This window comes from Camelus dromedarius, chromosome 1 (assembly GCF_036321535.1).
Source record: "Camelus dromedarius isolate mCamDro1 chromosome 1, mCamDro1.pat, whole genome shotgun sequence".
In the NCBI taxonomy this organism is placed as follows: Eukaryota; Metazoa; Chordata; class Mammalia; order Artiodactyla; family Camelidae; genus Camelus; species Camelus dromedarius.
The window spans coordinates 25,417,110-25,445,030 of record NC_087436.1 but is presented as its reverse complement, the minus strand read 5'-3'; the positions used below and the strand labels follow the sequence as shown (position 1 = coordinate 25,445,030).

Sequence of the window (27,921 nt, the reverse complement as noted above, 5' to 3'; positions counted from 1 at the left end):
TATAACACTAACATTATATTAGTTTCAGGTGTACAATGATTCAATATTTATATATATTGCAAAATAATTACCACAATCAATCTAGTTACCATTCATCATGTTACAGTTACAAAATTTTTCTTGTGATGAGAACTTACAAGATTTACTCTTTTAGAACTTTCAAATATGCAATACAGTATTAACCAGAGTCACCATACTGTACATTACAGCCCACGACTGGAAGTTGGTGCGTTTTGATCTTCTTCACCCATTTCACTCACCCCACATTCCCACCTCTTGCAACCACCAATCCGTTCTCTGTGTCTATAAGCTTGGTTTGTTTCTTGTTTTGTAGGGTTTTCTTTAATTGTATATGTAAGTGAGATCATGTGGTTTTTGTCTTCCTGACTTATTTCACTGAGCATAATGTCCTAGAATCCATCCATGTTGTTGCTGCAAATGGCAAGATTTTCCATTTAAGGCTGAATAATATTCCAGTGTATGTATGTTTATCTATCTATCCATCTAAACAAACTCATGCTTTCTTTATCCACTCATCCATCAGTGGGAACTTAGGACGCTTCCATATCTTGGCTATGATAAATGTGCTTCACGGAACTGGGAGTGCAGATATCTTTTTGATACTATCTTTATTTTCTTGGGATAAATACCCAGAAGTAAAATTGTTGAATTATATGGTAGTTCTGTTTATATTCTGGAGGAATATCCATCCTGTTTGCCCTAGTGGCTGTACCAATTTACATTCTCACAAACAGTGCACAAAGATTCTTTTTCCTCACATCCTTGCCAGTACCTGGTATTTCATACCTTTTTTATAATACCCATTCTAACAGATATAATAAGGTGATATTTCATCATTGCTTTGATTTTTATTTTCCTGATGATTAGTGATGTTGAACATCTTTTCAGGTACCGGTTGGACATCTATATTTTTACTCTGGAAAAATTGTCTGTTTAGATGCTCTGCCTATTTTTAAATAGATTTCTTGTTTGTTATTGAATTGTACAAATTCTTTACACATACTTTGCATATATATTTGCATAAGATAAATAATTTGAAGATTTTTTTTTTTCCTCATTCAGTAGGCTGTCTTCATTGTGTTGGTTTCCTCTGCTGTGCAGAATCATTTTAGTTAGATGTGGTCGCACTTGTTTACTTCCACTTTTGGTATCAAATTGAAAAAATTATCACCAAGACCAATGTAAAAAGCTTACTGCGTATGTTTTCTTCTGGAAGTTTAATGGTTTCAGGTCTTACATTCAAGTCGTTCATCATTTGGAGTTAATTTTTGTTTATGGTATAACACGGTGACCCAGTTTCATTCTTTTGCATGAGACTGTCCAGTTTTCCCAACAGCACTTACTGAAGAGACTGTCCTTTTCTCCACTGTACACTCTTGGCTCCTTGCAAGCACAAGTCTCACTGGAAACCAGACCTACGTCATTTAGAGGTGTTCCCTGGGTGGCAGCCACAAAAATTGGGTGTCAGAAGTGTGCACAAGCTGCTTTCTGTGAGATAATGGTGAGCTGTTGTAATGCAGAGAAAGAGCACAAAGATGGTACCGAATAGCTTTCGTCCCTGGATGGCACCTAGTTGTGTGTCAAAGGAGAAGCCTGCCCTTCAGGCAGAAGCTCCAGGTCAAGCTAGTGGTCCTCTTTCATAGACTTTGGGTATGTTTCAGTCTGCTGCCTGTGCTGCCATGGGGGTGGTAGCCAGCCAGGAACTGTCTTTCCCTTTGTTACAGTGACACAAGACTCATGAATTCGAGCCCCAATGGCCACCACAAACGATCAAGCAGCAGCCCCTGGGCAGCACCTGCACAACCGGGGCATGTGTACAGGCTCCCTTCTGAGAGGTACTGGCTGGCTGGAGCATGGCAGAGGGAGAGGACAAAGATACTGCCCACCCTCTAGGGTCTCTGGAAAGGATTAAAGTTGGCTCTTAGATATGTATTTAATTAGAACCCTGCCTCTCGACAGCAGCTGTGAGTATTAGCTAATAGGCATCTTTCATAGAAAGACTGGGCATTTCTGTTTGCTGCCTCTTGCTGTGCCCTGGTGATGATAGCTAAGAATTCTTTCTCAGTTTGTTATAGTCCTAGGGGACCCGAGAGCCTATGCCTCTCTGGCCACCAGAGCCGGGTGACATAGGGATGTCCCTTGGGTAGCAGCCACAAAAATGAGGGTGCCAGCAAGGGTACAAGCTCCTTCTGGAAGACACCAGTGAGCTGGAGTGAGTAGAGGGAGAGGATAAACTTGGCACCTGCCAAACTCCACCCCCGGAGAGTATTTCAGCAGGCTCCTAAATGTGGGTTAAAGAAGATGCCTGCCTCCGTACTGGGCGGTAGGACAGCTGAGTCTGGAGTGCCAGGGCCCTGTAAGGACCGTTTCTCAGCTCACTGTGGCCCTCTGGTTCTCATGGATGCAAGCCCTGTTAGCTTTCAAAACTAGATGGTTCGGGGTCTTGTCTCTCAGCTGGACGCTTACAAGTTGGAATACTTGATCTGGAGTTCCAACCTTTTGCTTCTCAAGGAGAAGGTGGGGATTTGAGCCACTGTGCAGGGGGTGGGCTGGTGGCCAGTTTGCCTCTCCGCCACTCCCACCCGCTTCTTAGGCTTTCCTTCTCACTTACCTGGCGTGCAGGGGTTACTCGGCTAGTTGGTTTCTCTTTTTCCAGGCTATTGTTCCACATGTAGCCTAGATTTAGTGTGTCTGTGGACGGAGGTGAGTTCAGGATTTCTGCATCATCATATTAAACCAGAAGTCCCATTCATATTTTAAATGAATAAAAATATAAGTGTTATAAAAAAATTTAGGATATGTCTGTGTGGAGTACTCCATATTGCTCAACTGTTGGCTAATATCATTTACTGAAGAGAACCCTGAAGCCAGTTATTTTATGCTTCATCTTTACAGGTAATTTAATTTTTCTGTCTGAATGCCATAGGTTTCTTTCCTGAGCCTTCAAGTTCAATAATGTTATCAACGTATGCCAGGGTTCATCATTTTAAATCAACTTTTCCTGGGACAAATTTTGCATTTTTGGTCTAGAGAGCCAATTCTCCTATTATTTCAGGAAATGTTCTTTGTGAATTTTTAAAATAGTCTCTTTTTAGAATTCCACTCGTTTTCTGTTTTTTCCATGTCTATCATCCCATTAATCACATTCATTAAAATGTTTTAAACTATTTTGTTTTTCCTACTTTGGTTGTGTTTGTCCTTATTCCTTTCTCTGTTTTCAGTAGTATTTCTTCTATTTCTTCCTGGTTCAAATGTAGTTTACATTAGTGTAGTGGTTTGATTGCTTCATTTCTACATTTTCTGTGGTTTGCTGGTTCCTATTTTATCTGCTACTGTGCCTTCTCTCTTTTTTAATCACTATTTTCAATCTCCTTTATCCTTTACATTTCATTTTATGTTAGAATTTTTTTCTAAAGGAGAGGTTTGTTTAAGGGTATGGAGATGTATTTGTGTGAAATGTTTCCTGTTGTCTGGGTAGAATTATTTTTTCTGAAGTGTGTTATTTGAATTTTTTAAACCTATTTTTATATATAGTGGCTAACATTTACAACTCTCAAGCTCCCAAATGTATCCCTTCCCCTTCCCCCAAGTAACCATAAGTTTACTGTGTCTGTGAGTCTGTTTCTGTTTTGTAGGTGAGTTCATTAGTGTCTTTTTCTTTCTTTTTTTAGATTTCACATATGAGTGATATGGTATTTTTCTCTTTCTGGCTTACTTCACTTAGATGACGCTCTGCAAATGGCATTATTTTTTATCATTGAGTAGTATTCCATTATACACACACACACAAACACCCCCCACAACTTCTTTATCCAGTCGTATGTCCATAGATATTTAGGTTACTTTCATTTCTTGGCTGTTGTATATAGTGCTGCTATGAACATTGGGGTGCATGTATCTTTTTGCAGTGAGTTCCCTCTGGACATATGCCCAGGAATGGGATTGCTGGATTGTAAGGTAAGTCTATTTTTACTTTTTTGAGAAATCTCTATACTGTTTTCCATAATGGCTACATCAAATTGCATTCCCACCAGCAGTGTAGGAGGGTTCCCTTTTCTACACAGCCTCTCCAGCATTTATCGTTCATGGACTTTTGAATGATGGCCATTCTGACTGGTGTGAGGTGATACCTCACTGTAGTTTTGATTTGCATTTCTCTGATCATTAGTGATACTGAGCATCTTTTCATCTACCTATCAGCCATTTATATGTCTTCACTGGAGAATTGCTTGCTTAGTTCTTCTGCCCATTTTTAGATTGTTTATTTCTATTAAGTTGTATGAGCTGTTTATATGTTCTGGAAATTAAGTTTTTGTCAGTTGTATCATTTGCAAATATTTTCTCCCATTCTGTAGGTTGTCTTTTTGTTTTGCTTTCCTTTGCTGTGCAAAAGCTTATAAGCTTAATTATTATATTTATCACTCCTCCCTTTCCTACAGTATCAGTGCATATGTTCTGAGCTGGAACTTTTTGCCTCCACTTCGTCTTCGAACGAGGTAATTTTATGTGGTACAGCTGTTTGCTCGGCAATAGTTAAGGCAAACAGATGAATATTGATTTGGGATCACAACTCCAGGAAGAAAATGCTGAGAATTCAGCTTTTGGCATTCCACCCTCAGGACACGCAGTCACCCAGACAGAAGATGTTTGTTAGTTCTTGGTGAAGCTTGTAGTGCTTAGGTATTTTGTTTGATGGTTAGTTTTGATTTCTGCTTAGTCAGTTCAGTCCCCTGCTGTAACACTGGATGCTACTCATAGTCTAGCCTCCATTATGATTCACCACCACCATTGCTGTTCTTGGTGTAGAAACAGTCTGGAAAAAATAGAGATGGCCCATCAATATCCTTCCTTCATCCATCATATTTATAAATAGGCTACTACTTTATCAAGAATCTTTTTCTTTTTTTCCTCATTTTGACCACTAAATGTGTCTCTTATGAATTTCACTTTATAAATTGAATCTTAACTCACTTGGTTGTATACAGACACAGCCTAATTAGTATTCCCGTGAAACCAGAAGTGAATTTCTTGCTCTGCACTGATGCTTCATGCGAAAGTATCAACTGCCTGTCCATTGGGGTAAGGCCTGTCACTTTCACTGCTTTTTTCACAGTAGTTTTAAATGCAGTTGTGATTCAAATGCCATAATGCAAAATTATGAAAAGTATTTAAAATAGAACTCTAAATTGTTTAAGGCAAGAAAATATTTCTGGACCTATTAATAGCATTATTCACACCCTGAGTTATGGTACAATTAAGTGAACTAGCAACTGTTGGAGATTGCATGAGTCTTTCATAAGGAGAGCATATTAAAGTTAAAATATACCACTTCTAAATATCATTTTCACAGACAATGTCAAATTTTATTCTTTTCTGAAAGATTTTCTTGCATCTTTTGAGTGAGGCAAAAGGTACAAAAATGTCTTTGTCTTTTAAGTATCATACTTCCAATCAATGCTTAACTTTTCAGCTCTTCTGAAGTAGTGTTTGTTTTGTTTCCTTGGCATATCAGATCATTTTCGTCGATTTCTGCATGAGCACATCTGCCTTTCAATTGTAAGCCCTCAGTAATAAATCTTTAAAATGTGACTCTGCTCTCCCTCAGTGTATCATGATACTGATTTTTTTCTTGCTACCTTAAGAAATTTCCTATTGCCAATATAACTTTGAAGTCACCCTTAATATAATGGTGTTGTCTATATTTTCAGTTGTTTCCTATTTTCATTTAGTTGTATGATTTAAACTTGTGCTTATACACAAATGCTATGATGTGAAAAAGAATGTTTACATGTTAAAACTATCTGCTCTGTCTCAAAAGTAGTTGGACAGAATAAGAATCTTGAGTTAAGAAACTGTAAATATTAGAAACTGCTGAAGGTAAGGAGCAACAACATAGAAATGTTATTTGAAAATGATGCCTATGCACTTGGACGGCACACATTGTTTTCTGTGGTATAAACTTTGGGTTCTCAGACCTACAACTAAAAAAAAAAATTAATTTACATACACTCACAGGTCATTGGTTATCTCTAGGGGAATAATTCGTGTTTGTCATACATGAATGCTGCTGCTGTCTTCACCTGCCCCAACCAGATCAGTGTCACATGGAGTGAGCTCTTCTAGTTTAATTCTCAGGGCATCTCTCTGCCTCTCAGTCTCATGGCAAATAGATGACTTGCCAGTTTGACGGCCTGGGCATGCTTGCTACCATCCTTTTTAATTTTTTTTAATTGAAATAAATAGTGATTTACAATGTTTCAGGTGTATAGCAAAGTGATTCAGTTATATAGATGTGTATATGTATATGCATATATATCCTTTTTTCAGATTCTTTTCCACTATAGGTTATTACAAGATATTGACTATAGTTACCCGGGATATATGGTAGGTCTTTGTTGTTTATCTTATTTTATATATAGTAGTTTGTATCTGCTCATCCTAAACTTCTAATTTATCCCTCCCCATTTTGTAACCATAAGTTTGTTTTCTGTTTGTGAGTCTGTCTATTTTGTAAATAAGTTCACTTGTATCATGTTTTAGATTACACATAAGAAATGTGTCTTTCTGATCTTTTTTTTTTTTTTAAAGTAAAGGTAGATTTACTTAGATACATAATCCATAGACAGATTGTGGGCCATTTTACTCTGAAGGGAGAGCGTCCATGAGATGCAATGTTGCTAATTTTTATGTGCTTGGTTATTTTATATGTTAACAAGTGGGAGGATTATTCCAACTACTTTGTAGAAGGGGCTGGGATTCCCAGGAATAGGGCCACTGCCCACTGTTTGACCTTTTATGATCAGCCTTGTGAGTGCCATTTACCGTGTTAATATATTACAATGAGTGTATAATGAAGCTCAAGGCCTACTGGGAGTTGAATCTGCTGCCACCATGTGTCCAATGCTATGCTTTGCTTCTTTGTGTCATAAACCATATAGGGGAAACTCTGTAGGAGGTGGTGTGCATCCTTCCAGCATTGCCTTGATTGGAAGGGTAAACCTGTGTAATTCTGCAGACATATGTCCCAGTTTCCAGTATTAACTTTATTAATGTAAACAAGTCATATATGATCTCTCATCTACCTAACTCTATTGGTCTTCTTTTTCAATTGATTTCGAAATTGGACAGGGAAATTAGTACTATGAAACTCTAAAACCTATGCTAATTTACCTCATAAGAGATTGATGTACTAACCAAAATGCTAATGAATTGTTTTACACAGAGAAATAAAACAGCCAGGCAAAACAGAATACTTACTAGCTAGCAGTATCTTCTTTTCCTACAAGAAAAATTTATGTGGGAGATCATAGGATTATTAGATGATTTTATGTTAAATATGCAATTATACAATCACAGTAAGTCTTACTGGATAATCTCAATGGCTACCATCACCAACATACACATTTGACGTATCCATTCTATACAGAATAGGCCTGTCAGGATTAGATGCTTAATGCTACTGGTCTGTATACGTTCTTTTCTAGAACTGCTGGAGATACTAGATTTTTCCTCTCTGGCACCCTTTATCTAGCCTCTAGGTAAGTATTCAAATCATTTCTTTCAGGTAAAGGAATCATTCTTCAGACAGGTATGATATATTTGAACATGCTACATTAACTGGACATTCTATTAGTTATCTTCTTTATATACTAGACAACATGAAGAGAGGTTATATACTTTTCAATGTCTTATAGCAAAGATGGCTAGTTGTCTGCCAAAGATTTTTGCTCCCTATTGTGTATAACTCAGGCTGTTAGCAGTTGCCAAAGTAGACAACATATTCTCCAGCCTTCCTTAAACATCCTAATGTCCATGTGACTGGGTTATGATCAGTGGAATGTGGGCCAAAGTTCTTATGCCATTTCTAGGACTGTCCCATAAAAACCTCTTAAGATCCTGTAATTCTGATCTTTTCTCAAAATCAAGCTGATGTTGATTCTCAGGTGATATTGGGAGCGCTGTTGAAGATGGGAGAGTGTCCATCAGGCTGGGTTTCTAATGAACATGTAAAGAAACACTTCTAGAGAATGATATCACCAAGGTTGTGACGTAAGTCAGTTGTTCCTCTTGTGATGGGGAGCAAAGTCACAAATAACAACTATTCATTAATGAGAAAATCCTAGAACATGGGAGTGAGATTGAAGCATCACCTGCATCACAGAGACCAAGACCGGCTGCATTAGAGGTAAAAGAAATAGTTGTATGCTGATTACACTGCCCTCCCTCAGGCCAGCACAGCTCCACACAGAATGATTGTCCCTGAGCCTATGGTTCATTCCAAAGGGGAACGAGAGCCCAGGGTAACATCTGTCTCTCCCCCACATCATGGCTCAGCTTCAGGCTGCCCGAACAGGTGACCTAAGCAGAGCACGTGAGAAGCTGCTTACCCACTCAGCAGACCCGCATACAGTGTAAGCTGAACAGAGAGCATAGCCTGTGGCTTTCCCCACCTGCAAAGCTAAACAGGTGGTTTGTCTGGCCAGGGAATTCAGTCCTGCCTAATTTGGGTCCAAAACAATGAGCTATGCAGGTCCTGGGAACATTTCTCCTGTTCTGCCAGGGAAGGGAAGCTAATTCATAGCCCTAACTGCTAAGAACTAAGCCCCAACTGTCTCACCAGAGGACCCAGGCAGCTGCAGAAACCATATTTCATCCTTGTTTGGTGAGGGAAGCAAGCCAGAAGTCCTATCCAAATCCTCAGCTAGCAGCCACCCCACTCTGACCTCAAAGCTCAGGCAGTTGCCTCACCCCAAAACAGACCCTGTTATCAAGCCTAGACACCCAAGGGAGTTATCTGTGAACAAATCCAGAGCTAAACTGAGCTGACTAGTGAAGAACTCTCTCTGCCACAGAGAACAGGTGAGGAGAATGCTTAATCAAATTCACAGATACCAATGAACAAAATCAAGGACCAGGAAAAATGGGTGGCTGGATAAGTAGGTATATAGGTTTGTAGGCAGATGGAAGGGTAGGTGGGTGGAAGATGGGGAGAGAGGGAAGGAAGGAAGTAAAGAAAGTTATGTGGGTGGCTGGAATAGGTACTTAAATGATTGATGTGTGGAAGAGTGGGTAGCTGAATGAATGGAGAGGTAGATATGTGGGTGGATGCAGGGGACAGAAAAAAGGAAGGAAGGAAGGTGGGTGGGTAGATATGTAGGTACATGAGGTAGTAGATGGATGTATGGAAAACTGGGTGGCTGGACGAATGGAGAGGTAAGCAGGTAAAAAGATAGTTGGGTGGGAGGATGCGGAGGGAGAGGAGGGGGAAGGAAGGAAGGAAATGTGTGTGGCTGGATAGGTACATAGATGGATTGATAGATGTATGGACGAATACAGAGGTAAGTAGGTAAAGAGATAGACATGTGGGAGGGAGATAGAAAGAAGGAAGGAAAAAGTTGGGTGTCTTAATAGGTAGGTACATGGGTTCATAGATAGATGGATGTATTGAAGGGTGGGTTCCTGGACAAATGTATAGGTTGGTAGGTAAGTGGATAGATAAAGTGGGTGGATGATGGGGTGACAGGGAGGAAGGAAGAAAAAACGTTATGTGGGTGGCTGACTAGGGACTTAGATGGATTGATAGATGTATGGAAGGGTGAGTAGTTGGATGAATGTAGAGGTAGGTAGAGAAAAAGGTGGGTGGGTGTACGTGGAGGGAGAGAGAAGAGACAGAGAAAAACAAGGAAGGGTGCATGGCTAGACAAATGGAGAAGTTAGTAGGAAAAATATAGATAGGGAAGGGGAGGATGTGAAGGGAGGGAAAGGAAGAAAGAAAGGTGGGTGGCGGATGGGGTGGTAGAGAGGGAGGGAGAGAGAAAGGAGGGAAGGCAAGAAGTAAAGAACATTACATGGATGGCTGGATAGATACGTACATGGATTGACAGATGTATGGAAGGGTGGGTGGCTGGACAAATGGAGAGGTAAATAGGTAAAAGATAAATATGTAGCAGGGAGGGAGAGAGATGGAAGGAAAGAAAGAGAATGAAATGTGGGTGGCTGGATAGGTACTTACATGGATAGATAGATGGATGTATGGAAAGGGGGGTAGTGGATGGAGGGAGAGAGAAAAAAGGAAGGAATAAAGAAGGGGAAAAAAAGGTGGGTGGCTGGATAGGTCAGTAGATGGGTTGTTATATAGATGCATGTAAGGATGAGTGGGTGGATGAATGGATAGGTAGATAGGTAAAAAGGTGGGTGGGAGGATGCAAAGGGAGGAGGAGAGAGACAGGAAGAGAGGAAGAATGAATGAAATGTGCGTGGCTAGATAGGTAGGTGAAAGGATAGAAAGGTGGGTGGAGGGAGGAAGGAAAGTAAAGAACATTATGTGGATGGCTAGATAGATATGTATATGGATTGACACATAGATGGATGAATGGATGGGTAGGTACATGGGTTCATAGATGGACGTATGGAAGGGTGAGTTCCTGGACAAATGGATATGTGGGTGGAGGATGGGGTGGCAGGGAGAAAGGAAGGAAGGAAAAAAGTAACGTTATGTGGGTGGCTGGGTAGGCCTTTAGATGGATGTACGGAAGGGAGGGTAGTTGGACAAATGTAGAGGTAGCTAGGGAAAAAGGTGGGTTGGTGGAGGCGGAGGGAGAGAGAGGAAAGAAAGAAACGTAATTGGGTGGCTGGATACGTCGGTACATGGGTTTACAGATGGATGTATAAAAGGGTAGGTGGCTAGATGAATGGAGAAGTAAGTAGATAAAAATATAGATAGATAGGTGGAGGGGGAGGATGCGAAGGGAGAGAGATGCAAGAAAGAAAGTTGGCTGGATAGGTAGGTACATGGATTCATAGATGGATGTATGGAAAGGGGTGGCTGGATGGTTGGATTGGTAGGTACATAAGAAGATAGATGGGTGGATGCAGGGGACAGAAAAAGGAATGGAGGGAGGAGTGAAGGAAAGAAATAAAGAAAGGAAAGTGGGTGGCTGGATAGGTAGGTAAATTGGGTTGTTACATAGATGGATGGGTGGGTGGATGAATGGATAGGTAGATAGGTAAAAGGATAGATGGGTGGAGGATGGGGAGGGAGAAAGGAAGGAAGAAGTTAAAAAGTTACATGGGTGATTGGATAGGTAAGTACATGGATTGATGGATGAATGGATTGGTAGGTGGGTAGGTAAAAAGATATGTAAATAGGAGGGTGTCTGCAGGGGACAGAAAAAGGAAGGAAAGAAACGTCGGTGGGTGGCTGGATACGTTGGTACATGGGTTCATAGTTGGATGTATAAAGGGTGCATGGCTAGACGAATGCAGAAGTAAGTACATAAAAATATAGGTTGGGGGGAGGATGCGAAGGGATGGGGAGAGAGACGGAGAGACAGAAAGAAAGCTCTGTGGCTGGATAGATAGATGTATGGATGGGTAGGTGGCTGGATGAATGGACAGGTAAGTAGATAAAAAGATTGTGGGAGGGAGGGAGAGAGATGGAAGGAAGAAAGAAAGTTGGCTGGATGGGTAGGTACATGGATTCATGGATGTATGGAAAGGTGGGTGGCTGGATTGGTAAGTACATAAGAAGATAGGTAGATGGGTGGATGCAGGGGACAGAAAAAGGAATGGAGGGAGGAATGAAGGAAAGAAATAAAGGAAGGTGAGTGGCTGGACGAATGCAGAGGGAAGGAAGAAAGGTGTCTGGATAGGTAGGTACATGGGTTCGTAGATAGATGGATGTATGGAAGGGTGGGTAGTTGGACTACTGTAGAGGTAGGTAGGGATAAAGATAGGTGGGTGGGTGGATATGGAGGGAGAGAAAGAAAGAAAGAAGGAAAGAAATGTAGGTGGGTGTCTGGATATGTTGGTACATGGGTTCGGAGATAGATATGTGGAGGGAGAGAGGTGGAAGGAAAGAAAAACATGTGTGGGTGGCTGGACAAATGGACAGGTGGACAGGTAAACAGATATATGGGAGGCAGTGAGCGAGATGAACAGAAAGGAGAGAAAGAAGTGAGTGGCTGGATAGGTAGGTATATGGTTTGGTACATAGGTGGATGGGTAGGTGGAGAATGGGGAGGCAGGGAGGGAAGTAGAAAGGAAGGAAGTTAAAAAGTTACATGGATGGTTGGATAGGTAAGTGTATGGATTGATAGATGTTCAGAAGGGGTGATGGCTGGACAAATGCAGAGTTGAGTAGGTAAAAAGTTACATATGTGGAAGGGAGGGAAAGGGAAGAAAGATAGGTATATGGGTTGGTATATAGTTGGATGTATGGATTGGTGGGTGGCTGGACGAATGGAGAGGTAGGTAGGTAAAAATATGTGGGAGGGAGAGAGACGGAAGGAAGAGAAAGAAAGGTGGGTAGCAGGAAGGAAAGAAAGAAAGTAATATGGTGCCTGGATAGGTACTTACATGGATTGATAGATGGATGAATGGAAGGATGGGTAGCTGGACAAATGGAGTGGTAGGTAGTTAAAAAGATAGATATGTGGGTTGGGGGATGCAGAGGAGGAGAGAGACGGAAAGGAAGGAAGGAAGGAAGAAATAAACGCAGGTGGGTGGCTGGATGAATGGAGACGTAAGTAGGTAAAAAGATAGGTATGTGGGAGGGAAGGAGAAAGGAAGAAGGAATTTAAAAAGTTACGTGGGTGCCTGGATAGGTACATACGTACATTGATGGATGAATGGAAGGGTGGGTAGCTGGATGAATGGAAAGGTAAGTAGGTAAAAAGAAAGATACATAGATAGTTGTGTGGGTGGATTCAGAGGGACAGAGAGAAGGAAAGAAAGAGGAAAAAAAAAAACCTCACTGATCTCTAAGGAGAAATAAACCACAATTTATATAGTTAAGGACTTTAATATTCTGCTCTAAAGACAGAATCAGTAAGGAAGTAGCAGATTTGAACAATGTAGATCAAAATGAACATGAGAGACATGTACAGAACACTATCTGACAGCAGCAGAAGACACAGTCTTCTTTCACACACATGGAACATTTTACTGAAGAGGTCGTATGTTCAACCCCTCAAAAAGACAGTAAATTCAAGAAGGCTGAAATCATACCAATAGCTTCTCTGACCCTGTCATATGAAACTAAAAATTAGTAAGAGGGAAGACTGGAAAACTCACAGATACTTGGAATTAAACATTCTCCTAAACAACCAATAGATCAAAGTAGAAATTAAAGTTGGCGGGGGATGGGTCAGACAAATTGAATGCCATGTTAGCAGAAGTAAAGAAAAAGATTAGATCAGAAATAAGTAAAATAGAGAATAGGAAAACAATAGAATAGATTAACAAGACTACTGTTAGTTCTTTGAAAATATAAACAAAATTGAAAAGAAAATTACCTAGACTAATCAAAAAAGAGTGGAGACCCAAATCAACAAAATTACAAATGAAAAGGGAGAGATTACAGTTGACACCATAGAAATACAAAAGCTTATAAAACCCTACTGTGAATAACTATGTGTTTTACCAAACATTTAAAGAATTAACATTAATCCTTCTCAAACTCTTCCAAAAAATCCTAGAAGAAGGAACCTCCCAGAATCATTTTACAAGATCCACATTATTCTGACACCAAAGCTAGAAAGGGATACGGCTAGGAAAACAAATAACCCTACAGGCCAGTATTACTGATGAATATAGATACAAAACTTAAAGTGAATTCAGCAGCACATTAAAAGGATCGTTCACCATGATCAATGAGATTTATCCCTGAGATGGAAGGATGATTCAACATATATAAATCAATATATGTAATATATTAACAGAATGAAAGGAATATCTCAATAAATGCAGAAAAAGCATTTCACAAAATTCATTATCTGTTCATGATAAAAACTCTTAACAAATTAGGTACAGAAAGAAAGTACTTCAACCTGATAAAGGCTCTATGTGAAAAGGCCACAGCTTTCATCATACTAAATAGTGAAAGTCTGAAAACTTTTCCTCCAAGATCAGGAAGGCACAAGAGTGCACAACTCTCACCACTCCTATTCAATACAGCACTGGAAGTTCTAGCTTGAGCAATCAGGCAAGACAAATAAAAAGCATCAGAATTGGAAAGGAAGAAGTAAAACTGGCTATATTTTCAGATGACATGATTTTATGTATAGCAATCATGCTCCACCAAAAAAAAAAAAAAAAGTTAATCATTTCAGTAAAGTTCCAGGACAAAATTAACATACAAAAATTGTTTCTCTATACTAACAACAAATTATCTGAAACAAAGAAAATGATCTCATTTAGAATACAATCAAAAATAATAAAATATTAGTAATAAATTTAACCAAGAAGATGAAAGATCGCCACCAAAAACTACAAGATACTGATGAAGGAAACTGAAAAAGATGCAAATAAATGTAAAGATATCTCAAGTTCATAAATGAGAAGAATCAATAGGATTAACAGATCTATACTACCACAAACCAATTCCTATTAAAATTCTATAGGCTTTTTTTTTTTTACAGAAGTAGAAAAAATAGTAAAATGTATATAAAGAAACAGACCACAAACAGCCACAGAAATCTTAAGAATGAAGCACGAGGCATCATACTTCCTGATTTCAAGCTATATTTAAAAGGTATAGTAATCAAAACATTATAACACTGGCACAAAAACAGACACATAGACCAAAGGAACAGAATTGAGAACCCAGAAACTAAGCCACACATATATAATAAACTAATTTTTGACAAGGGAGCCAAGAATATCCAGTGGAGAAAGGATAGTCTTTTGAATAAATGGTGCCAGAAAACTGGACAGTCATATATAAAAAAATGAAACTAAACCCTTATTGTACATCTTCCACAAAAATTAATTCAAGATTCATCAAAGACTGAAATATAAGGCCAAAAGTATAGAACTCCTAGAAGAAAGCAAGTGGTAGGTCCATTACACAGGTCTTGACAATTTTTTTTTAATATGACACCTAAAGCACAAGCAACAAAATCAAAAATAAAAGGGGACTACAACCTAGAAAGCTCCTGCAGAGCAAAAGAAATGATCAATAAAATGAAAAGACAGTCTACAAAATGGAAGTAAATATTTGCAAACCATTTATCTGATAAGGGGTTAATATCCAAAATAAAGAACTTATACAACTCAGTATCAAAAAAACCTACCAAACCCAAATAATCTGTTTAAAAAATAGGTAAAGGACCTGAATAGAAATATGAATGGCCAAAACGTACACGAAAAGATGCTCGAAATCAAATCAAACCACAATAAGATATAACCTCACCATCTCACCCATATTGTCATAAAAAAGACAAACGATAACAAATGCTGGAGAGGATGTGGAGAAGACTGAACCCTCATGCACTGGTTGTGGTAACGTACATTGGTAGAGCTGCTATAGAAAACACTTTAGAGGTTCCTCAAAAAGTTAAAAATAGAACTACCATATGATCCAGCATTTCCACTTCTGGAAATATATCCAAAAGAATTGAAAATACTATGTCATACAGGTATCTGCACATCCATATTCACACAAGCATTATTTACAATAGTAAAGACATAAAAACAACTTCTGTCCATCAGTGGATGAATGGATAAAGAAGTCATAGTATACGTATATGTGTGTGTGTGTGTGTGTGTGTGTACATACACACAAAGAAGTATTATTCAGCCATAAAAAAGAAAATCCTGCCATTTCCAACAACACAGATGGACCTTGAAGGCATTGTGCTAATGAAGTTAGTCAGACAGAGAAAGACAAATACTGTATGATCTCATCTATATATGGGATCTTAAAAAAAAAAAAAAAACTCATAGGAAAAAAGAGTTCAGATTTATGGTTACTAGACAAGGTGGATGGGGAGAGGGGAAATTGGAGGAAGGCATTCAAAAGGCACAAACTTCCAATTATACAATAAATAAGTACCAGGGATGCAACATACAACATGATGACTATAGTTCACATAGCTCTATGGTCTATTTGAAAGTTGTTAGAATTTACTCTTAACAGTTCTACTCATAAAAGAAAAAACTATATATACATATATGGGATGAGGGATGTAAAGTAAACTTAATTGTGGTACGTATCAAAATATATGTAGATTAAATTATTATATTATATACCTTAAACTTACATGGTGCTGTATGTCAATCATATCTCAATAAAACTAGAAAAAATAAATTAACATTAGCTGTACTAAGGCAAACTGTAATCATGTTCCATGTAATGTAAAGAAATCACAAAATCACTTCTGAGATATTCCTGGCAAAAATGCATCACCTGAAGGTAATCTCGAGGAAATGTTAGACAAAAAAAAAAATGGAGGGACAGTTTACAACATAATAGTTATGTAATCTTCAAAGATTCCCTGGTCATGAAAGACAAGAGCAGGCAAGTCCTCATGACTACAACAAAACCACAACTGACTGCTAAACAACTATTGGAAAAGAAGATTGGAACCTAGCAAAAAAGACCTTCAACTGGAAGGATGAAGAGGGAACCACAGCAGGATGGTAGGAGGGGCATGCTCATGATACTACTGGGCCCCATACCCCCAGGTGGGTGGCCTACAAACTGAAGAAAAACTAAGTCACAGAGGCCCTTTCACAGGAGTGAGAGTTCTGAGCCCCATGTCAGGCTCCCCAGCCCAGGGTTCCAGCATTGGGAGGAGGAGACCCCAGGAAATCTGGTTTTGAAAGCCAGAGGGGCTTAACTCCAGGAGCCCCATGGAACTAGGGGAAACAGAGACTGCATTCTCTTGGGAAGTGTACACAGAATCTTGCATGTGCCAGGTCCAAGGGCAGAGGCAGTGACTTCATAGAAACTTGGGCTGTACCTGCCAGCTGGTTTTGGAGGATCTCCTGGGAAGGTAGGGGACAGCTGTGGCTCACCCAGGGGACATAAAAGCTGGTGGCAGACATTCCAGGAGTGTTCATCTACATGAGCTTTCCTGAAGGCTGAATCTTGATTGGATCAGTAGCACCAAGACCTAGCCCCACCCAACAGCCTATAGGCTTAAGGGCTGGGAAGCCTCAGGCCAAACAACATACTGGGTGGGAACACAGACCCATCCATCAGCAGACTTCCTGAGCCACAAATGCCTCTAGACACAGCCCTGCTCACCAGAGGTCCAGGACTAAGTGTCACCCAGCTGTAGGCAGGCACCGGCTCCTCCTGCCAGGAAACCTGCATAAGCCTCTAGCCCAGCCTCTTCCACCAGGAGGCAGATACCAGAAATAAGAAAACAGTAATCCCAAAGCCTGTGGAAGGAATCCACAAATACACTGGGACCAGCTGGACCTTGGCCTTGGGTGACAAAAGAGGAGTATACTGCTGGGATGCATAGGACGTCTCCCACAGAGGGCTACTTTTCCAAGATCAAGAAACATAACTAACATACCTAAAAATACAGATAGAAAGACAGACAATGCGAAGCGGCAGAGGAATATCTTCCAGGCCAAGGCACAAGGTTAAATCCCGGAAGAAGACATAAGTGATGAGGAGATAGGCAATTTATCTGAGAAAGAGTTTCAAGTAATGATGGCAAAGATGTTCAGAGAACTCAGGAGGAGTATAGATGCACAGAGTGATATTTTTAGCAAAGAGTTGGAAAATATAAAGAATATCCAGAGATGAAGAATAAAATTACTGAAATGAATAACACACTAGAAGGAACCAAGAATAGAATAAATGAAGCAGAAGAATGGATCAATGATCTAGAAGACAGATTAGTGGACATCACTACTTCAGAACAGAAAAAAATTATCCTTACTTCTTTTCATTCTCTAAGAGAACTCTGGGACAACATGAAGCACACTAATATTCACATTATAGGGGTCCCAGAAAGAGAAGAGAGAGAAAGGACCTGAGAAAATGTTTGAAGAGATAATAATTGAAAACTTCCCTACCTTGGGAAAGAAACAGTCACTTAAGTCCAGGAAGTGCAGAGCTCCACACAGAATCAACCCAAAGAGGAACACACCAAGGCATATAGTCATCAAATTGACAAAAATTAACAACAGGAAGAAAATATTAAAATTAGCAAGAGAAAAGCAACAAATAACATACAAGGGAACTCCCATAAGGTTATCAGATGATTTTTCAGCAGCAGCTCTACAGGCCTGAGGGAGCGGCACAATATACTTAAAGTGATGAAAGGGGAGAACTTAAAACGAAGAATACTCTATCCAGCAAGGCTCTTGTTCAGACTTGATGGAGAAATCAAAAGCGTCACAGATAAACAAAAGCTAAAAGAGTTCAGCACCACCAAACCAGCCTTACAACAAATGTTAAAGGAACTTCTCTAGTCATCAAACCACAAGAGAACAAAAAGAAGGAGAAAAAGAAAAGAAAAAAAAAAAAAAGACCTACAAAAACAAGCCCAAAACAATTAACAAAATGGCAATAAAAAAATATATAACAATAATTACCTCAAATGTAAATAGATTAAATGCTCATCCAAAAGACATAGACTGGCTGAATGGATATAAAAACAAGACCCATATATATGCTATTTACACGAGACCCACCTCAGAGCAAGAGACACATGCAGGCTGAAAGTAAGGGGATGGAAAAAGATGTTCCATGCAAATTGAAAACAGAAGAAAACTGGAGTAGTAGTATTTATATAGACAAAACAGATTTTAAAATAAAGACTGTTACAAGAGACAAAGAAGGACACTACATAATGCTTAAGGGATCAATCCAAGAAGAGGATATAATGATTGTAAATATATATGCACCCAACATAGGAGCACCTGAATATATAAGGCAGTTGTTATCAGACATAAAAGGAGAAGTTGGCAATAACACAATAATTGTGGGGGGACCTTAACACCCTACTTACATCAAAGGACAGGTCATCCAGACAGAAAATCAATAAAGGAAATACAGGCCGTAAATAATATATTAGCCCAGATGGACTTAATTGATAGCTACAGAGCATTCCATCCAAAAGCAACAGAATACACATTCTTCTCAAGTGCACATGAAACATTCTCCAGAATTGACCATATGCTCGCCCACAAAGCTAGCCTCAGTAAATTTAAGAAAACTGAAATTGTACCAAGCATCTTTTCAGATCAAAATGCTGTAAGATTAGAAATCAACTACAAGAAAAAAAAAAAACAACTTCAAAAACTACAAACACATGGAGGCTAAACAATATGCTACTAAACAACCAATGGATCACTGGATCAAAGAGAAAATCCAAAATTACTTTGAAACAAGTGAAAATGAAAACACAATGATCCATCCTTCTGGAACACAGCAAAAGCAGTTCTCAGAGGAAACTTAATGGCAATACAAGCCTACCTCAGGCAACAAGAAAAATCTCAAGTAAACAACCAAATCTTACACCTAAAGCAGCTGGATTAAGAACAAATGAAACCCAAAGTTAGTAGAAGAAAAGAAATTATAAAGATTAGAGCAGAAATAAATGAAATAGAGACTTAAAAAACAATAGAAAAGATCAATGAAACTAAAAGCTGATTCTTTAAAAAGATAAACAAAATTGATAAACCTTTAGTCAGACTCATCAAGAAAAAAAGGGAGAGGACCCAAATTAATAAAATCAGAAATGAAAAAAATTATAACTGATACCACAGAAATACAAGGGATCATAAGAGGCTGCTATGAGCAACCATAACCCCCCCAAAAAAATGACAACATAGAAGAAATGGACAATTCCTTAGAAAGGTATAATTTGGAAAGACTGAACCAGGAAGAAATAGACAATATGAATATACCAATTACCAGTACTGAAATTGAATCAGTAATTAAATTCTCAATAAACAAAAATTCTACCAAACATTTAGAGAAGAGTTAGCAACTATCCTTCTGAAACTATTCCAAAAAATTGCAGAGGAAGGAACACTTCCAAACTCATTCTGAGCATTCACAGCAGCCAGATGGCCATCATTAAAAAGTCTACAAAAAATAAATGCTGGAGAGGGTGTTGAGAAAAGGGAACCCTCCTACACTGTTGATGGGAATGTAAATTGGTACACTTTACATTGGCCACTATGGAGGACAGTATGGAGGTTCCTTAAAAAACTAAAAATAGACTTACCATATGATCCAGCAATCCCTCTCCTGGGCATATACTCAGAGAAAAAATATAATTGAAAAAGACATATGCACACCAATGTTCATAGCAGCACTATATACAATAGCCAAGACATGGAAACAACTCAAATGTCCATCAACAGATGACCGAATAAAGAAGCTATGGTATATTTATACAATGGAATACTACTCAGCTATAAAAAAAAGAATGAAATAATGCAATTTGCAGCAACATGGATGGACCTGGAGATCGTCATTCTAAGTGAAGTAAGCCAGAAAGAGAAAAGTGCCATATGATATTGTTTATATGTGTGATTTTTTAAAAAAGATACAAATGAACTACTTATTATTTATAACTTAGATGATTGATTTCTTGAATATGTGTAAGCACATTTGACTGTCCTTTATGACTGGATTACCATATTCTGTTGATTCTTATTTTGTAGTTGGCTCTATTCCTTTGATAACTATGTAAGTTTAAAAAGCTAAAGCTCTAATATTCTTAAAAACAATAATCAGCACATATATGTAAACTAAAAAAAGTGCAGTGTACTGTATATATGTATTTACAGGCAATATAATACATATGTGCAGTTGAACTGTAATAATTCTACCTAATAAAACTGAAAAAGGAAAAAAATAAACTTAAAAAATAAAAAGCTAAAGCTCTAAACTGTTCTTAGAAACAATGAATAGTATATATTATATATATAAATTTAAAAAAAAGAAAGACAAGGACACTGAGAAAATGTTCCAGATTAAAAAGAACTAGAGACATGACAACTAAATGTGTGATCCTGACACTGGGATAATTAGCAAAACATGAATCGGTGTGGGGATTCGATTATAGTAACAGGTATGAGTTAATTTCCTGACTTTTATGTTGCATTGTTACTATGTGAGAAAATGTCCTTGTTTGTAGAAAATACAAATCATAATGTTGATGCTATTCTTGGAACTGAACTGACCATTGTTTGGGAGGAAAAAAAAAAAAAAAGAAAAACCATCTATCAACCTTTCCCTCCACACATCCTCATATCAACTTCCATAAGCCACTGAGATTTTAGGGCTGATTTGCTGTGATAGTTAGGCTACCTTAACAAATGTGCCTCTAGGCTGTCCCAGTGACAGATTATTTATTAGTGTGGGACTTGCTGCTCCTTAGCAATTATTGATCCCAACTGAGACATGCCAGTTGCTACTAAATTCATCCTTACAATGTGTGTAACCTCGCCTCCCACACGTCAGGTTTCTGGCTGTCACCACTATACACTATAGGAAAGGTCCGCCAACCAGAGCCTGCAGGCCGAGTCAGCCAACAGTTCTCGTGCGACCCACAAGCAAAGGATGGCTTTAGATCTTCAAATGGTTGGGGGGAAAAATCAAAAGAATAACATTTCACATCATGTAAATTATATAAAATTCAATTTTCAATGCCCATAAATAAAGTTTTATTGGAACACAATTATGTCCATTCATTTACATATTTTCTCTGGCTGCTTTTATGCTACAGCAGCAGAGCTGAACAGCTGTGACAGACAGAGACCATATGGCCCACAAAGCCTAAAATATTTACTAGCAGGCCTTTCACAAAAAAAGAAAAAGAAAGAATGAAAAAGAAAGAAATGTGCTTAAGACTATACTACAGAAGTTTCCTAAACCGAGCTTTCATTATTAAGAGGCTGGATAGCTCCTCAGAGCAGAGGCTTTGAAGCGTGGCTCCTCCATTTACCAGGTCTGTGATCTTGGGAAATTGATGTATCGTCTGTGTGTGTCAGTACTCAGTTTATAACAATAACAACACAGAGCTCAGAGGGTGAGAATACCATGAATTATTACATGGCAGGTCCTGAGACTACCGACAATAAAATCAGCGTTTTTTTCCTTTTCAGATGTCCTTTCCAATTTAGATTGTGTAATATTATTAAACATACGTGTTTTTTTCAACACTGATCTCTGGAAAAACAAAAATAGCTTTCAAAATTCACAAATATTATATAACAACAATCTCACAATGTAAATTAATTCATAAATCTGTCTATATTAAATCCTAATGAAGGATTAAGGGGCAATGGCAGAGAGATTTTTAATCCTGGGAATATTACTTAAAGTACAAAAAAGGATAAGAAAAAAATGTACATAGTAGGTGAGAGATTAAAAATAACTGGAAATAGAAAAGAATTTCTTCCTAACATAGTGGAGGGGTTAAGTTTACGCAAAAAAATGAATCTATAGTCTGTATTCCTGAACCCATTTGACTTAACCCTTAAAATCCACTTAACCTTTAAAATCCACTTAACAAAATAAACTCAAGATGCTAGAATATAAAGAAATATAATCATTTATATTTTCCCTCCCATATATTTTTAAAGAATTTAATGCTTTTAATAACACAAAAAAATTTTCTCCAATATACTGATTAGTTGAACACAAGAATTTACCAATGCATCCAGGTCTCCTGGAATAGTAAATCAAGTCTTTTCATTTTTGTTCTCCAAGTTTTTACAAGATTTCTGTAGGCAAGTTAACTGTTTAGGTATTTAATAAAAATAGATTCAAAGAGCAGCAACTTCTAGCCTTTCCAGGAAATTTTAGGATTAGATATGAATTTGGATGTGTTGGTACAAATTTGCTTAAATTCATAAATATATTTGCATATTTGTAGCTCATTTTTACTTCTGCTTTTAGGTTTGCTTTCAGCTTATGTGATAATATTCATGGAATTTTCTTTTTCACTGGCAACATTGTTAGCAGTGTGAGATAAAGTTTTATTGATAGTCATACATTCAGTTTATTTAACTTAAGCCATATACATTTGTTGTGTTATCATAATGATAACTTTGACAAATCCATAGCTCGTGTCATGTGTAGAACTAAAGTAGATACTTTTATTAGAAAGTATACACCTTTATACCCTGACTAATGCATTTAAATAAACCTGGTTTTAGTTTTGTTTGTTCTTGTCTCTCCATTTCCCCATCATCACACAGTGGTTTTATATGGGTAAAAAATTTCACACACACAAAGATAATACAGTATGTTCCATTTATGGGAAATTCAAGAACAAGCAAAGCTAATTGGTAGTAATAAAAGTCACAATAGTGGTTACCTCTGATTGCGAGTGGGTGCAGGTATCGGCTGCAAAAAGGCACAAGGAAACCTTCTGGAGAAATGAAACTTTTCCTATCTTTAATCTGGGTAGTCATTACAGGAGTGGACATGTGTAAAAACGTATCAAGCTGTATACGTTTATTTCAATAAAGTGTGTATTTCAATAAAGTGCACCACAATGTTTAAAGAGAAAATGAGAAAGAGTAATATCCGGATTATCCCACAGTAGAGATTTAGAACTGTAGCTCATCAGTAGAATTGGAAACAGTTGTGCACAAAGTGAATGAAAAGCGGCCAAGTCACGAAGTAAGATTCCACAGCGGGTGGGAAACTAAAAGTCATCCCGGGGACACTGAACAGTGGTGAGAGCAGTAGCAAAACACTCCAAGTCTAGCTTTCCATTGTTCTTCATTCACCCTCTGAAATCACCACAGCCTTTTCTTACTCCTGTTGCCATCCTCAACATAAAAAAACATCTGGGAAAGCAGGCAACACACAACAGCAGCTGTTACTATTGGCAGCGAGGAAAGGAAGAGAAGACAGAGATGGCAGCGTGGAGCAGAACAGCCGTAAAACCGGGCCAAGTAGCAGCAGCGTGCCCAAGGATGGCAGAGAACTGAGTACCAGCAAGGGCGGCCAGCAACATTTCCACTTTCTAAAGCTCCTAAGAAACTTAAACACAAGTAACTGTTCTTAGTCAAATCATGGATCCATAACCAATAATTCAAATGCCCTTTTCATAAAAACATGCCCAGCTTCTCAGTACCCCAAACCACTTATTCTCACCCTGATATTTTTACTAACATCTTTCAGCTTACTAAGTACTTAAGAGTTTGCTAAGTAAATCTTGGGTAAGAGGAAATACCTGGCAACACATTTGCTGGCTTCTTTGTATTTCTCAGCAATTTCACAGAGCCTTGGTAAGTAAGCTGTGAACCTGCCATCAACATGCCTGCCAAGGACAGGCGAGCAAGAGACAAAGACTAGGACACCAGGGCACTTAGGAGGAGACCCTGCATAAAGCCCAAAGGAAGATAATAGGATAAATCCAAATGTAAAGTTATTATGACAAATACGAGTAAATGAAAAACCCATGGTAGCCGTGGTACTCCTATGGTAAAAAAGAAAAGTTGTCAGGTTGCAATTTTTTTTAAAATCAAAAACAGGAAAACTTTATCCAAAAGAAAGTTGGTACTGACTAGAATTTTAACAAAAACCAATATTAAAAATAAAGTTATATATTGATAAATGAGTTGACTTTTTTTTCCAGTAAGAAAAATTCTAAACTTCTATTCACCAAATAAAGTTTTGTAAAGTAAAAACCAACTGAAAGAATTACAAAGAGGAATTCACAGATTTACCACAGCAAGAGGGTTTTAACACAGCTCTCTTGGATAGATCCATCTACCCAAACCAGAAAGTATATAGAAAAATTAAAGAACAAAATAATAATGTAAAGAACATATTCCTGAGGAATTATTTTAAGCATACATCAAGCATTTATGAAAATTTATGTAAATTTCTATAAATTCAAAATAATCATTATAAAACACCATGCCCTAAGTTAATTTTTAAAAATTTAAGATAAGTAGATCTTCCCACTTAGCTAAAGTTTAAGAATACAAACCTATATAAATCCTGAATCAAAGATAAATCATACTGAGATACAGTGAATTTAGATGTAAATCATAAAATACTTACAGGATTCAGGTTATGTGATACACTGAGGTAAATAAACTTTAAGTTAAAAGCATATTTTAAATGCTAATTTTAGGACAGATATGTGTAAAGGATTAAATGAAAAGACTAATTCACTAATATAAAAAAAAAAGATTAGAATACATCAGAAGAATATAAAAACAAGGAATAATAAAAACAAAAATTCATTACACAGAAAACAAAAATACAAAAGAAAAGCCAAAATAAAAATATTTTTAAAGACTAATATTTTAAAATCTATGGTAAGAGTGGTTAAGAAAAATGTACTCTAATATATTTGAGAAGCTATAAGAAATGACAACTTTCTAGAAAAATAAGTTGTATCAAAATGGGCTGAGGAAGAGACTGACAACTTGAATAGTACAATAACTATTTAAGATTGAACTGATAGCTGAGTATCTTTCTCTCGTTAAAACCCACAGATCTAAGTGATATCAGGATTACCAAATAATCAAAAGACAAGTGATTACAACTCTATTATGATTCGTTCAAAGAACAGGAAAAAAAAAATAGCTTCAACTTATTGTACAAGCTAGCATAATCTTTGGTTTTTTTTTAATAGATTTTATACTTTTAGAGCAGTTTCAGGTTAGCAGCAGAATTGAGAAGAAAATACAGGGAGTTTGCACATAGCCCTCCCCACCTACACATACATACTCTCCTACCCTCAACATCCCTCATCAGCGTGGCATAGTTGGTACAATCGATGAAACAACAGGGACACATTATTATCAACCAAAGTCCATAGTTTACATTAGGGTTCACTCTTGATGTTGTGCATTCTATGGGTTTTGACAAATGCATAATGACATGTAGCCACCACTATAGTATCATATAGAATAATTTCACTGCCCTAAAAATCCCTTGTGCTCCATTTATTTATTCCTCCCTCCCTCCCTCTCTCCAAACCCCTGGAAACCAAGATCTTTTTATTGTTTTTGTAGCTGTGCCTTTTCCAGAATGTCATCTGTTTGGAATCACACAGTTTGTAGCCTTTTCAGACTGCAAACCAGCATAATCTTATCAATACCATGTATGGACATATGAGAAAGAAAAAAATATGGATAAATTCCATTCTTAAATATGGAAACAAAAATTCCTGAGTAAATAATCAGGAAGGTGAATCTTTCAATATATAAAACCATGACCAAGTTGGATTTATCTTGGGAATTCAAGTTCGGAACGACATTGTGAAAGTTCACTAATTAATGGATTGAGAAAATACTGTTAAACATCTTAAAGACACTCCTGAAGAAGTAAAACAAGGTGAAGAGATTTACCAACCATAGGTACCATGCCACAGAAACCAATCCAAAATGTTATGAATGTAGAAATAGAAAAATAAATTAATACAATAGAACAGTGTCCAGAAAAAAAGATCCACTCTAGACATATATCCTAGAGCGAGAAGACATATGTACAAATGTTTATGGAAGCACACTTTGTAATAGCAAACAAACTAAAACAACCAAATATATATCAGAAACTGAGTAAAATAAATTGCCTTACATTAATATAAAGTCACACTCTTTGAAAGTCAGAAGAAATTAAATATGGCTACAGGCAGTAACATGAAAATGAAGTTGAGAAACAATGCTAAGTGAAAAATTCTAGAATAGTACATATAGTGATTTAATTTAGACAATTTTTTAAAATATACAAGTAATGTATAAATACATATGTGTAAATACACGTGTTAATTTATAAATAAAAATGTATTAAACCATAAAGAAAAATAATAAAATAAGAAACAATATTTCAGATATAGATTGTGTATGGAGGGGAAGGGGAACCTGACAGGATCAGTAAAGAGCACTGGGGATTTCAAAGGAACTCAAAATATAGAAATAAATAATATAGCTAAATACCATACAACTTAATAACAACAACAACAAAAAACCCAATCCAAAAATAGGCAGAAGACCTAAACAAGCAATTCTCCAAGGAAGACATACAAATGGCCAATAGGCACATGAAAACATGTTCAACATCACTAATTATCAGAGAAATGCAAATCAAAACTACAATGAAGTATCACCTTATACTGGTCAGAATGGTCATCATTCAAAAGTCCACAAATGATAAATGCTGGAGAGGGTGTGGAGAAAAGGGAACCCTCCTACACTGTTGGTGGGAATCTGTTGGTTGCAGCAATTATGGAAAACAGTACTGAGATTCCTCAGACAGGTAAAAATTGACTTACCTTATGATCCAGCAATCCCACTCCTGGGCATATATCCAGAGGGAACTCTTAATTTGAAAAGATAAATGCACCTCAATATTCATAGCACCACTATATACAATAGCCAATACATGGAAGCAACCTAAATGTCCATTAACAGATGAATGGATAAAGAAGTTGTGGTATATTTACACAGTGGAATACTACTCAGCCATAAAAACGAATAAAATAATGCCATTTGCAGCAACATGAATGGACCTGGAGATCATCATTCTAAGTGAAGTAAGCCAGAAAGAGAAAGAAAAATACCATCTGATATCACTGATATGTGGAATTAAAAAAAAAAAAGAAAAGAAAAATGAGGACACTATCCATTTACAAAACAGAAACAGACTCGCAGACATAGTAAATAATCTTATGGTTACTGGGGGAAAGAGAGTGGGAAGGATAAATTTGATAGTTTGAGATTTGCAAATTTTAGCCACTGTATATAAAAATGGATAAAAAACCAGATTTCTTCTGTATAGTACAGGGAACTATATTCAATACCTTGTAATAATTTTTAATGAAAAAGAATTTGAAAATATATATATATATATATACACATGTATATATGTGTGTGTATACATATATATACACATACACATGACTGGGACATTGTGCTGTACACCAGAAGTTGACACACTGTAACTAACTATACTTCAATTTAAAAAAAAATTTTTAAGAGAAAAAAAGAAATAATATTATAGAAATATATGCAGAATAACAGAATATAATTAATAATATATATAGCATATATAATATATATAGGAACATAGAAATGCTATTTATTTCTTACTCTGGGTGGTTGACAGCTTCACACGTGTGTACCTTCTGTTTACTCTATAGCTTACCGTAGGTATTTTGTATGCCT

At 37.3% G+C, this 27,921-nt stretch overlaps 2 long non-coding RNA genes across 2 annotated transcripts in view; one reads left to right on the top strand and one right to left on the bottom strand.

Moving 5' to 3' along the window:
• LOC135323238 (uncharacterized) overlaps positions 1-3,979 on the top strand; it is a 336,953-nt gene extending 332,974 nt beyond the window's left edge. The window contains exon 4 of the long non-coding RNA XR_010384543.1: positions 3,930-3,979. This is a non-coding gene — a long non-coding RNA (uncharacterized LOC135323238). The remainder of the gene's footprint in view (positions 1-3,929) is intronic.
• On the bottom strand, positions 93-27,470 carry LOC135323233 (uncharacterized). Its single transcript, XR_010384532.1, has 3 exons — positions 27,030-27,470; positions 7,279-7,300; positions 93-4,834 (listed from the first exon to the last, which is right to left on the bottom strand). It is a non-coding gene; the product is annotated as an uncharacterized LOC135323233 (long non-coding RNA).
• Positions 27,471-27,921: the final 451 nt, after the last annotated feature.